Raw genomic sequence first — 14,904 nt, 5'->3', positions numbered from 1 at the left:
CACCACCGTATTTCTTTTTATTTCACTTGTGAGAATGAGATTGTAAGTATTGACAAGATCAATCTCAAAAATTCAGGCAATTGCATTCTCAAGTAACTAAATCCGAAATTCTGAGAGCCAATGAACAAATGAGGAGAATGATGGGTTTTTTAATCAAAAAGGACCACAAATGAGGAAATATATGCTTATATAAAAATTTCATCTAGTCCTACCTGCAGGCTTTCTAAGTATAAGCATCAAATCTTTACTAGTTAATAATTATTTTAAATGTGTGAGCTCTAGGGGATCCATTCTAGTTATAACAGCTGTGGAATGCATGTCATTTTTTTTCTCTCATTAGTGAATATCAATAATTGTTATGCATGTGAATGAGACACAAAACCATCTCTGTAAGAGCAGTGCTTAACAGTTCACTGCATGACAATGTCTTTTTTGTTTGCAATTTTTTTCAAGAGCCACTTGTGTTGAGCTCTCCCACTGAGTTTGGAAGTCTCTGTGTATTATTATCCACAAAATGCAAAATCTAGCCCACTCTGGGCTTAAAACAAGTCTCAAAGAATTTCCTGGCTTGCTTCTCAGGGATGAAGGCTTTCCTAAAGAAAGTGAAAAACTTCTACAGTTCACCTTTCTTATTTTAATACTCTCTGAACTGAACTGTTGGCCAAAATTTCAGTTTTATACAATTAAAAGTTCATGATGAGGCCCATTATTGCTTTATTATATTATTTGCAAAGAGTGCTGTCAGTTCAAATTGGTTGATACATATTACTATGCCACACCAGTGCCTTCTACAGTGGGAAAACAAGACAGAGTAAGGACATAAGAAGGTTCTCCTCCTTCCCCCAGACACTAGTATTTCTAAATAGTCACAATGCCACTTTCTATGAGCCATTTTTATTACTGAATAAATATTATTTACTTAAGGGGAAGAACAACCAAACAAAGGAAGCAGCTTCCATGTTCAAAAACACAAGACTCTTGCAATCAATATTCTAACTCTTTCCTCATGCCTCCTCAGGACAATGAAACAAGATTTTCTGTCTCCATGCATAGCTTTCTGCTCCTTCCTCGCCTTCAGTGGTAACAGCCCTGCTACTTCTCATCTTTCTCTCTAATATATCTCTGTTCCAACCCATATCCTTCACATTCTTCCACACTTCCAAGATGATTTCACTCCCATCTTTACTGGGCAGTGATACATACCTGTTTTAGTTTGGAAATTCCATTGCTCCTCCATTAAAAAGAATTAGGTTACCCCCTCCCTGCCTTTTTTCACTCTGATTTTAAATGACGAATATTGCTTACACCCAGATTTTCAACAAGTTCTTCTCCTGTGACAACTTTTCTTTGCGAAAACACTCTTGTGTGAATCACAGTATATTGTACAGCTGACACAGCTCAATTGCAGAGGTGGTGTTGGAAAAGCAATTCAGAGTACAGAGAACTGAAAAAAGAACGAAAGATGGAGCAACTAAAAACTGTCACAATAAAGGCACAATTTCCACAGGAAGCTAATTAGAATCCATTGTTAATTACATTTTGCATAGTTAATTATTTTTAAAATTAGGGTGAATCCTGTCCTTGTTAAAGCAAGCAGTAAAGTTTTCATCAACTTCATTAAGCTCATAATGCAGCCTTGTATATCCTTTATTTTACTCGTCCAATGCCAGCCACACTAGTTTGTAGTCTCCCAGAAAAACACAATCCCAAGAGCTTGCTTTCCAGGTTATGTCTTCTACTATAGAGAAGAAAGGCTGTTTTGCTTCCCTCAGGCCAGCCCCCGTGTTTCTATCCAGGGAGTCTCTTGCTTTACAGCCCAAACCAGTCTGATCTGATTTCATCCTACATCTCTGAACTCAAGAACAATAATGAATTCTCTGTGGCTGTTTCATAGAGAATCACAGAATCACTAGGTTGGAAAGGACCTTCAAGATCATCAAGTCCAACCATTAATCCAGCACCACCATGCCCCCTAAACCATGTCCTGAAGCGCCACATCCACACATTTTTTGAACACTTCCAGAGATGGCGACTCCACCACCTCCCTGGGCAGCCTGTTCCAATGCTTGACCACCCTCTCAGTGAAGAAATTTTTCCTAATATCCAATCTAAACCTCCCCGGCGTAACTTGAGGCCATTTCCTCTCATCCTATTGCTGGTTACTTGGGAGAAGAGACTAACACTCTCGTCGCCACAACCCCCTTTCAGGTAGTTGTAGAGAGCAATAAGGTCTCCCCTCAGCCTCCTCTTCTCCAGACTAAACAACCGAGTTCCTTCAGCCGCTCCCCATAAGACTTATGCTCCAGACTCCTCACCAGCTTTGTTGCCTTTCTTTGGACACGCTCCAGCACCTCAACATCCTTCTTGTAGTGAGGAGCCCAAAACTGAACACAGGATTCGAGGTGCGGCCTCACCAGTGCGGAGTACAGGGGCACAATCACTTCCCTACTCCTGCTGGCCACACTATTTCTGATACAGGCCAGGACGCTGTTGGCCTTCTTGGCCACCTGGGCACACTGCCGGCTCATGTTCAGCCGGCTGTCAACCAGCACCCCCAGGTCCTTTTCTACCGGGCAGCTCTCCAGCCACTCCTCCCCAAGCCTGTAGCATTGCATGGGGTTGTTGTGGCCAAAGTGCAGGACCCTGCACTTGGCCTTATTAAACCTCATACAGTTGACCTCTGCCCATCGATCCAGCCTGTCCAGATCCCTCTGCAGAGCCCTCCTACCCTCCAGCAGATCAACACTCCCACTCAGCTTGGTGTCATCTGCAAACTTCCTGAGGGAGCACTCAATTCCCTCATCCAGATCATCAATAAAGATACTGAACAAGACCGGCCCCAGAACCGAGCCCTGGGGAACACCGCTTATGACCGGCCGCCAGCCGGATTTAACACCATTCACCACAACTCTCTAGGCTCAGCCATCCAGCCAGTTCCTCACCCAGCGAAGAGTAAACCCGTCCAAGCCACGAGCCACCAGTTTCTCCAGGAGAATGCTGTGGGAGACGCTGTCAAAGGCTTTACTAAAGTCCAGGTAGACAATGTCCAGAGTCTTTCCCTCATCCACTAGGCGGGTCACCTGGTCCTAGAAGGAAATCAGGTTGGTCAAGCAGGACCTGCCTTTCATGAACCCGTGCTGGCTGGGCCTGATCCCTTGGTTGTCCTGCACATGCCCTGTGAGCACTCTCAAGACGAACCACTCCATGATCTTCCCTGGTACGGAAGTCAGGCTGACAGGCCTGTAGTTCCCAGGATCCTCCTTCCGGCCTTTCTTGTAGATGGGCGTCACATTGGTAAGCCTCCAGGCTTCTGGGACCTCCCCTGTTAACCAGGACTGCTGATAAATGATGGAGAGTGGCTTGGAAAGCTCCTCCACCAGCTCTCTCAGTACTCTCGGGTGGATCCCATCAGGCCCCATAGACTTGTGGGTGTCCAGGTGGCTTAACAGGTCCTTAACTGCTCCCTCCTGGATTATGGGCGGGTTATTGTGCTCTCCATCCCCATCTTCCATCTCAGGGGGCTGAATACCCTGTGGATACCTGGGCTGGCTATTAAAGACTGAGGCAAAGAAGGCATTAAGTACCTCAACTTTGTCCTCATCCTTGGAGACAATGTTCTCCGCCATATCCAGTAAGGGATGGAGATTCTCCTTGCCTCTCCTTTTGTTGTTAATATATTTGTAGAAGCATTTTTTATTATCTGTTTCTGTTATTTCTTTACATTATCAATTCAAAATAATAGCTTCATAAAATACTTGAGATGGATGTTGTTCTCTGACTTGCAAAATAGCTTTGAAAATGCCAGCTTGAGTATGCTCACTAGACAAATCCTTGGGAGACTTTGGAAATAAACACTACATAAATATGCACATATCCATTACAAACTTGTTGAAACGAAAAGTATTTGGTATACAGTAAGGGATATATCAGAAATTCAGATGGAAAATATATATATTCCATATACTACAAAATAGCAATCTCCAAAGCTCTTTATCATTTTCAAATTAAATACAATTATTAACTTAAAGCCAAGCAGGAAATGTTTGCATTTAAAAGGCCTTTTCAATTACAGGAATATTCTGTATAAGATTTGCTAATAATGCCATCTAAAGATATATTACAGTACTAAGCTACATTCATAAAACTGTTCACCTACAAATATTAGATTTGTGAAATGATCAAGATATAATTTAAAAATCCTCCCAAACGTCAAGGCAAGGCGAAGGGTAGTAAAAATCAGCATGGTATTACACTGGAAATTGAAATATATCCTCACTATTATACTAACCTATATATTGAGGGTAGAATGATTCTGTATTATCATAATACCGTGCAAATAGATTATCAGTATTCAAATATATTCTGTCTGACAGGAGGCTTGTTGCCTAGTTAGCATTTACAAATTAACCCATCAGTGCGTGCTGCAACATGCTTCACTTAACATGATGGAGGGGTATTCAGTAGGCACTTTGAGCAGCAAGAACATTTCAGATTTTGAGTTTAAGCACATAAACAAGAATGTTGCATTTTTTCCCTAAATTATTATGCAAAGCATAGCTCTTTGCAGACGACTTAGAAACAAAACGGAAATTATTTGGCAAAATGAGAAAAGCATTAAATCCATTAGAACTCTGAAATAAAAAAACTGTTATGCCTTTTGGTTAGGGTAGGTGGATGCAGTAGGAGGAAACTTTGCTAGACAGAGATGGGAACAGTACCCTTTAGCCAATAATCAGAGCATGAGAAAAATCTCCTAATATATAAGAAGGAAGCATGATGCTAATTTTAATTCTTCCCATTTAGAAGCTACCAAGTATTGAGTTTCTCCTAATGTCTGGAAGGCGGCCAAAAACACTTTAGCTTTTATACATTGCTCAATATATAGGGAAACACTTTATGAATGCTGATAAGGATCTTTACTCATTTAAGCAGGAAAGGAAGCAGTATTTCTATAAAGGATTTGTTAACCTGGAGCCATATGGTATCCTTTCATATAAAAATCCTTCATAAGGAAAAAAAGCTTGGTCTAAAAAAAAAGGTTAGAACAAGTTGGGCTTATGCCATGTTTTGTCCTTGCTGCGGGATGTTGGGAGAGGCATTAGCAGCAGAATAGAAAGGTCAAGGACAGGTTGGTCAAAGCACAAGCCCCGGGATATTGCCCAGGGTGGGGGAGGAGGGAAGGGCATCAAGACCAATTGTTAGGTCTGTCCTTAATATGTAAAATGAATACCAGATCAAAACATCGTCAGTCTACTCGGCTTATGAATCGGGCAACTGTCAATAGCTCCCTTTCCACAGGTGTGTAAAAACAGTTGTGGAGAATCTCTGCTGTGTTTCTCTAGCATGCCCATTTACAAAGGGAGTTTTTTGCGTCCCTTCTGTTTTGCCAGTCCCCACCACACTTACTATCAAGGGTGAATCTCGTGGTATTTCAGACATGCTAATGTATATTGCACACTTAAAGTTTGGGGAGGGGATGCCAACAGTGTTAGTGATCTAAGATGAAGTAATTAATTCAAACAGAAAGGAAAACATTCTACCAAGACAATGTGTGCTTCAGCTTGTTCCGACGCTAGTCTTGTGTTGATTTTGCAGTATGTTCACTGCAAGCACAATAAACTCTTGCAACCAACAGCATTTGCACCTGTTATCTTTTCTGCTTCCAGTACAAGCATATTAACGCTACTAAATACTGTATAGCAGTTGGACCCATCTTTTAATGCTTGCTTCAGAGCCTTAGTTTTGTGTTACCTTTCAACCAGACCAGAGATTTGTCTCTATGCCATGTCATTTCAACATATCAATTGTCAGTATTTTTGAAAAATTAGGCCTTGAATGTCTTTTTCATCTTGCTTCACTCGTAATCCTTTGAAGAAAATTAGACCCTGGAAAATGGCAACATTGGGAAATAAGCTGCCATGAATCTTTTCTTGCATACCGATTTAAAATTAGTGCTTCATCTACAGACAGTATATAAGAGTTTAACAAACATGTATGAAACCTTTGCTATAAGGTTGACTGACTGCTCCACTATGATAGAAAGCCGAAATGTCTATGCTGTGGTGGTAAGGCTCCAGCTTTATCACAAAGAAGTTCAGGATCCTTCTTCTACAGGATCCCCACCACACACACAATGGCCTCTAGTAATTGCGTGCACTTTTGGCTCTGTATACACACGCATTTCAAAATGTTAAATGCATGTCTTCCTCCACCACCACCTGGAGAGTCTGATTCCGCATCCTACTTCTGTCCCAAATGGACTCTAACTTTCAACATAATACATTTGAGACAGCAATGTTTTTAAAAGTTTTTAGCCTTTGTTGCTCTCACCATCAACCCTCTCAATAACTGATGGCATTTGAAATTCCTTTCAGTTGCTTGTTTATTCTCTTTTCTCTTTGATACTATTATATATTAACATAGCCTCAAGAGAACCTGAGAAAATCTGAGCTGGTTTGAAGGTAATATACTACATTTGAAAGCAGAACCAAAAGGTAAATCTAGTTTCACAGCCTGTCACATTTATAATGAACTAGTTCTGAGGCTGACATTAATGAAGTTGTTTATCAATATGTTATTAATGAACAATATTTCATAGGTAAAAAGATCCCATTATTTTTATGAGTTACTCAAATCATAAAAGCTTCCCTCCTGTTGAGGACAGACATAGAATCATAAAAACATAGAATCTTTGGGTTGGAAGGACCTTTAAAGGTCATCTAGTCCAACCCCCCTGCAATGAACAGGGATATCTTCAACTAGATCAGGTGACTCAGAGCCCGGTCTCGCCTGACCTTGAATGTTGCCAGGGATGGGGCATCTACCACCTCTCTGGGCAACCTGTACCAGTGCTTCACCACCCTCATTGCAAAAAAATTCTTCCTAGTCTAAATCTACTCTCTTTTAATTTAAAACCATTACCCCTTGCCCTGTTGCAACAGTCCCTGCTAAAAAGTCTGTCCCCATCTTTCTTAGAAGCCCCCTTTAAGTACTGGAAGGCTGCAAGAAGGTCTCCACAGAGCCTTCTCGTCTCCAGGCTGAACAACCCCAGCTCTCTCAGCCTGTCCTCACAGGAGAGATGTTCCATCCCTCTGATCATTTTTGTGGCCCTCCTCTGGACCCGATCCAACAGGTCCATGTCTTTCCTGTGCTGAGGGTACATCTTCAATCCCATTTGAAATCTGAAGTTGTATTTACTTCTTACACAGGAAATACAACTGCAGACACAAAGTTTGATGTAGAGTAAATCAGATGTAACTGATTTACAGTGGTTTAAAGCAAATGTAATTGGAGGGGTGTCACCAGGATTATACATATAAATAGAAAAATATCAGAAAAAATCCTCTAGAAACATACTGGTTTTGTTATAATCAGTGACCCTCAATTATCTTCCCACTTACACTGCTGTAAAATATAGGTAGGATTCATTTTCGCTAGTATTATCTATTCTAAGCTAGTCCTTTGGATTACTTCTAGTGCCAGTGAGGTGAGAAGGGACAGGCACCTCAAATGCAACTCATTGAACCCTAAAGCAGGATGGAGGCATTGCACTTGTAAATACAGGCACCTCTCCACTCCCTACACAGTAAAGAAAGTGAAGTGAATTCTGCAGCAAGACAGTAAGGCTGAAAGAATGGACTTACACTGATGGTGCTGAGAGTAAAATCTTGTCTTGGTCTTCCAGTGATCTTTAAGAAAAATATGCAATACTTTTATATATATAAAAAAGAACGAAGGCCACAGGACTCCAACCTCATTTCTAAAATAAATTCTCATAAGTTAACTCCACTAACTCCAGTTATGTTAGTCTTGTTATGTTATGTCAAAGCTGGCTTACCCCCACTAAAGTACAAACTGGATTTGGTTCGCATTTTATGTGTTGTTTTGACAGTAGAATTCTCTGTTCAGAAAACGCTAGTTCAAAATTATCACTACAACTTCCCTGAAGTATCAGAATAGTTTTCCAGCAGAGAGAATTATACTACCGAATTTTAAACAAATTTTATTAACCTAAGCCAGCCCAGTAAAAATAGCAATACAAAAGCCATGCTTCTTGTCATATTAAGTTTTCATTGTTTAATAATAAAATAGCAAGCTAGGATAAAGTATTTCACATGTACGTAAAAACCAAGTTAGAAAAAAGTAATTCCAAATATAAGATGACAAAACAGTTACTCAATCCACTTGGGAACCTGCTGGGGGAAAAGCCCATCCTTTAAGCCTATAGCCACAGATCATCTGCTTTTTCAGATCTTCAGCCAGGATGAGTTTCACTAAGTGGTACTTTTTAATGAAGACTGTTCTACTATGAGATTCTTCTCTAATGGTGATTCTCCAGCACTGAGGAGAAGCTCCAGAAACCTCAGTTTTACAAGTTACGTTAGCACATTCTGACCTTTAACCCTGGTGTGAAACCGTGCTGGATTGGGGCATTAGAGCAGAGTGCTCTCTGGAGGCTTCCTGCTTTCTTGCTTCATTCGCTCTTTGGATGCAAAAGGAGGCTGCAAACGGAAGTGTCTGATGTCCATTTTCATTATTCACTAACTGGTTAATTAATAGTAATTCACTTCTATCTTTATTTCTGGGTACCAGATACGGGACTTACTCAGACAACAGTCAAAAAAGCTCTTTTAGGTCCTTTTACAGAGTTCAAGGAGATCCTCCGCTATTTAATGTAGTGATGTCACTAAGAAGCAACACTCCACAGAGCAGAGAAGATGAGATAAAGCTTGACTATCATAGGGTGAAGGCAAATTGAATCGGAAACAAAAGGGAAGAGCTAGAAAGGCCTGCCTATGCAAATGTTGCTGCACATCAACAAACTCATGCCTTAATTTTTCAGGCCGTCTCTGTACAGATTGTCCGGAGCATGAAAGACAATGCCAAGGTAATACCCTCTCCGCTATGTCAATCCCCTACCTGTAAGTATAGTAAGGTAGGAGATGCTGCACATATGTGGCTGTAGGTATTCTGGCAGATTTTTCACATGGTCAGAAATCAGTGTAAGTTTTAATTATCGTCAACATTTTGTAGAAACATATTTTATGTCTGATTTTAGCATCTTCTTGCTGGTCTGTGGAAGAGTCGCACACTGTCTTAGCTGTAAGTTGGCTTCCCTGACAGAGGCCAGTGGAGCCAAAATTAGGAAACACCTTAGCTTTTTATAAGACCAGCGACAGACAGACCTCCAACTAACTAACCTAAGTGTCATAAGTGGCTTTCACAGATGATACTTTGAGTGATCATCACTACATATGGGTAAAAGTTCTGCAGACTTGCGTTTAGACAAACAGCTATCATTTCAGTAGCTAACACATCACTGATTCCTCTGCATATAACAAAGGCTTGCTGACTTGCTGACTCTGGTGAAGTGGCATTTTAGTAGCAATGAGGGCATCGTTACAGCTTTAATATTTCACTGCTCTAATACAAAAAGGAAATAATTTCAGTCCCAGTTCTTCTACAGCTGCTTCTGTATTACTAGACTACATTTTGGTCTAGTAATACAGAATTTAGTCTAGTAATAAGTCTAGTAATACAAATACAACATTGATTGTATTTTAGATTACAGTGATCACAAAGACAGACAATTTGGATAGACTCTAAGTGATGCTTTGCCTTACTTCACTGGCATATAGTGCCTGATATTAAATCTACATGACAGTCTTGTTAGATTACTTTAGCTGGAAAGGGCTGCTACTGGGCTAAATTAAGTTAGAGTTTGACCCTTAAAGCATTAAATGTCCATCATGTAACTGCAATAAGAATTAACGCCTCACTAATTTTAGTATGTCTAAAATATTACTACAACAAAATAAAGAATAATAATAACGGGAAAAGTACAAAACAAGTAACTCTGCCAGTGAAAATTACTTTGCATGAATTAATCCAGCTCCACGGTTTAGCTTTTCAGAGTCTTGTTCCAGAACTGTGCTGGTGATACAGAGTAAATATGATTTTGTACTGTAAGACAGTTTTGCCTGTTATGCAAATATTACATTCAAATTTAGCTCTCAGCAGCATCCCATGTATTTCCTTGAAATGCCCATCCTGGACATGAAAAGAAATGACAAGTGGTGTACAGTTAATCTCCATTAACAACCCAACTGGTAAATAAAGTAACAAACGATCCATTTTTTCACTGACCAGTGCCATTTATAATAAAAGCATCTTGCAGAGCCATCTTAAGTACTTAAGAGAATTCATCCTCTAAGTTAAAGATTACTACTCTTGAGCAGTCCTGATTTTCTGTTATTCACTCAAGACATACAGACCACACAAGCTTTACTATTTTCATCACTATAACATATAGCAATTTGTTGTGGACTTCAATAAGAATATATCAGCCTTATTTTTTTTTTTAATTTGGTGCAATTTTGAACTAAATGTATATTCACGACTTCTCCTATTTGTGTTATGAACATTAATGTAAACGTCTATTTTGAAATACATTAAAAAAACAAAGAATTACCAAAGAGCATCAACAAGGTTAAGAAAAGAACAGAAGAGCAGCCTCAGTACAGTGATCATTAGAAGGGCACTAAAGGAAAATTAAATATTGGAACTAAGCAGCACAGGCCAAAACTTCTGAAGGAAAAGCAGGTTACTAGCCATCTGTTTGATGACTGTCCGCTTGGATGAAATGTTGTAGACATTGCCTTCACAAGTCATATCATTCAAACTTTGCAAATATTTTCTGTCCTGCAGGTACTGCTGTGTCACGGTTAAGTCTGGAACAATTTTATTGTTGTACATTTTGAACAGAACCACTCATAAATTACTTAGATTGCTAAAAATATTCACCAGGATTTACAGTATACTGCATAAGCAGATGAGTGACCTCCAGAGTACTTTGACAAAAATCAATTAAAAATTTCTGAGTTGCAGCAACCAGATGGCTGAAGCTGAGATCACATCTGGACTGCTAAAAGTTTTACGCAAACCCTCTTATCCTAGTGTGTAAAAATGTTACAAGAAAAATCTCAGATGATCTCAATGAACTTGAAAAACCCCTCTCCTGTTCTAGAATAGGCTTGTTGGAGTAAAGGATCGATGCCTGGGAGAAGAGCCAGAGATTTGTGCAACCGTTGCATTTGAAACTGTGCAACAATTAGGGTTAACAGCTTTGCATATTTTGGAACTCACCTACTTCACCATACTCAGGACATTGTGGAGATCAAGGACAGGAGAGGGTGCTTTTTACCCACCGTACCATTATTGGACAGAAGAAAGATTTTAAGAGCTGCAGCACTGGCTGTGTGCCTTACAGATAATTAGATTCTTATTTCCAGTACTCTACCCTTATATTTAGAGGTGGAATTACACCATAACAGTTAAAAAAAAATGCACTAAAATATACATTGCAAAAGACCTGTTCTTTTCTATGATACCTGAGAGACCTCCCACCACGCTGAAATAGGATTTTTCCACTATAATCACAAAGGCATTCCTTAGCTTCAGGTAAGGTAAGAGGTAGGTGACTAGCACCCCATTTAAGTGGTTGATTCAATGTCTGTCTCGTACAAGAGGTCATCTGCCTCTCCATGCAGAAAGAGCAGCTGAAATGCTCACCTTACTGTATTTTTGTTAGAAAGGGTCACAACCATAAGTTTCACAGCCATAAGTTTCCTGGAACTCAAATACAGCCACTTTTGCCTCTCTGTCCAAGGCCTGTTTATATAATTTAAAGAGACGCCCAAGCCCTGGCTCAGAGAGTGTGTCGCATGATGCAGCTGAGCCTGTCAAGAGCAAAGACCCAACAGCCTGGAGGACGGCCAGCGGGCTGAACAAAAGCTGCCTGAGAGCAGCATGGAAGACACACGCTCTGGGGGGATGAGCCTTCATTCGCACAGTGGGAGAGGCTCTGGGGGCCTCTGGGCTTCTCTGCAGCAGAGGCAGAGGGGACACACTTGCCAGCATTTCAGGGCAGCCATGAGGCAGCCAGAACACTGGGAGGTGGGATCGAACGACTCGGGTGCTATAGTCCATGAGAACAAAGCAACTGAAAATGGTGGAGCAGGAAGGAATAACACAAACCAAGAGATGGCAATGAACTACTGGCCTTAGAAGAAGAAAAGCCTAACAGTGCAGATTCTAGCAGGATGGGAATTAAAACACTTTGATGCAGTTAAGGACCAAGAAAAGGAAACTGTGGCTGTAATTACTGTACTGCCCACTTGCAGGTGAACAAGGGTTCTTCTTCATTAAATGTTTTCTGATCAACTCCCATAGTGTTGCATTATTACCTTCCAGATCTTAAATGAGCATAACTGCTACAATTTGCTCATGCATACAGTTGTAGACCTTAATTTCAGAATCCTTACATCGTACAGTCCATTTTTCAGTACAGCATAGGCTGTAAAATTGTTATGCTTTTGGATACTTATGGATGCATAAAAATACATACCCAGCCTCAATATGAAGCCATCAAGAGGAAAAAGTCTATCAGCGGATCAAGTATATCCTCCTCCAGCTTCTGGGGGTTTGGCTGCTTGGGGTCCAGGCTGATCTGTAGTGCAGCTGTCCGGCCTTGAATCAGAATATCCAGCCTTGGTGGTAGGTCACTCCTCTTCTCTCAAGAGGTGCTTTTAAGGTGATACTCTTGCTCTTGGTCTCCGCCTAAACTACACAGCAGCTCCACCATGTCTGGCATGTACCCCAATGATCCAGACCCTGATTTGCTGTCTTGACTGACCACTATGGACTTGTCCAGTGATCTGGACTGTTCAATGAACCTGGTTACACACAGCCTACTATGGGACTGCACCTCTTGTCAGTGAAGTCACTGGTCCTGCCTGCCCTTCTGTCATACCTGGCTCCCTCTCCTTTACTGGGCAGCTTATGGTTGGTGCTCCCTGATCAGATCTTCTGTTGCTTCCCTTGGGAGTTTGCTCTAGCAGGTCATCACCACTGCAAAACGAAATCAGAGAAATACACCCTTTTCTAACTAGTAATTACTCAGTCTTGCTACTTTTCCCTCTGAAGATCAACACCCCCTCACCCTGAAGAAAGGGTTTATATGTTTTGATCAAATCACTCTTTGATTGCCTGTTGAGATCTAAACCAAGTCCTTGAAGTTGTTCACTCTCAGACATTTTCTTTTATCTCTCAAATAATTTACAAGCTTTTTCTGCATCACTAGTTTTTCAACATGCTTTTAAAACATTATGAGCAGAGCTACACATCCTACTTCAGTATGCTATATACAGTACATCATACAGGGATCCTATTCTGTGTCACGTTACCTACTTCTATAAGTCCTCTTTGCTCTGGCATATCAAGATTGCACGTTCAGGTCCTTGCTCACTAATGTGTCTAGTCCTATTCACAGCAAACTGCTTTTGAGGATACACTTCCCCTTCTCCTTCTTCCTCAGCTCCCACCCCACTTCTGCAAGTGATAATTTGTCTTCCTTGTTTTTTGGCTGAATTTGACAAAACTCAGATTACGTGACAGTGCAGGTTTCTCTGAATGATGAGAGTGGGGAATTCTTCCTGTCCCTGTGTCATCTGTGAGTTTAATTTTCTGCACACTGGGAATAGTGCAGAGCCTCACCGGAGCATGTCTATGCAGTGATTCCACAGTGACAGCTATATTAATGTCTCTTTGTGATCTTGGTATTGCTGTTACCCCCCAACTATTTCATCTGATATGTACTTGCCTAATGCTGTACAAAACTAATTTCCTGTCAAAACAAAGCCTAATGTCTTAAGAAAGCTACATCTATTAAACATAGACAATTACTTTTATCAAATTTGTCATCTCAGCAAAGATGAAGATCTGTTTTTCTTAACAAGGAAGCTTTCCAAATCTCCTTACATTGATCCATTCCTACTCTTTTATAGTGTAATGCTATATCAGTTTTTATTCTGTTATTTTGCCTAGGATCAATGTCAATCCAACAAACCTAATTATCCAAAAAGGGTAGGTGAGATGTCCTAAGGCTGGACCGCCATTAACACACCATTTTTCTTTCATTTCCACAGTATTCCCAGATGTATTAGCATAAGCAATGCAGAAATCATCTCAGATATCTCTGTGGGAAGTTACTTAGACCTGCTGATTACAAAGTGTCCATGGAAAGGTGATCATGGAGACAGCTTAATTCCACATCCTTTGGCTCCTGAAAGAGAAGAACAGGGATTTTAGTGATACCATGAGGCCAGAGGAGCACTGGAGAGGGCATACAGCATGATGGAACACACACTGCCATTGGCTGGAACTGCTCAGATAGGTCCTACATAGTTGAAGGACTGGAGTTTAAGTCTTCAGACACAAAGTGCCGAACGTACGAAGTCTGCAAGACAATGACTTCAGATAATCGTTACGCGCCTTGTGTCTGCACCACCGACAGGCTGACACTACAGGGCTTGGGCACAGAGTCTTCAAAAGCTATGGGTAGAAGACTGCCAAAGAATGTGCCCCCTTTCTTACGTACATTATGATCTTACTACACAAGGATAAAAGGCTTGTGTAGTATGGTGAGAAGATCTGGGGGTAACTCATAAGAGTTCTTTCTTCTTCATGCCAGAGAAGATGGAATTGATGCTGCACTAGCCCCTCATCCATGGCATAGCAGGCAAGTACCTTACTTGCTGGACAGAGAGAGGGCTAATATGGTTGTCCATACCTGTTGCCCAATATGACTTAGATTTGTACTCTTAATCACAATGAGAAATAGGTTTAAATTTTTCTTCATAATGTCAGAATCTCAGCCTATTCCCCCTTCTCATTATCCTTCCAGAATCCCTTCCACTTTATCAAAACTCCCACATGTTTACACTTCAGACTGATTTATTTCTTAATATTTCCTTTAGCCTCTTTAGACTACGTTTCTGGACCAATGCCAGTATCAGCTGTCTCTCTAAGGAAATTAATTCAAGTCATATCCCATCTTGTCCTCCT

The sequence above is a fragment of the Phaethon aethereus genome (genome assembly GCF_964289735.1).
Source record: "Phaethon aethereus genome assembly, chromosome: 1".
Taxonomy (NCBI): domain Eukaryota; kingdom Metazoa; phylum Chordata; class Aves; order Phaethontiformes; family Phaethontidae; genus Phaethon; species Phaethon aethereus.
This window is presented reverse-complemented; position numbering follows the sequence as displayed.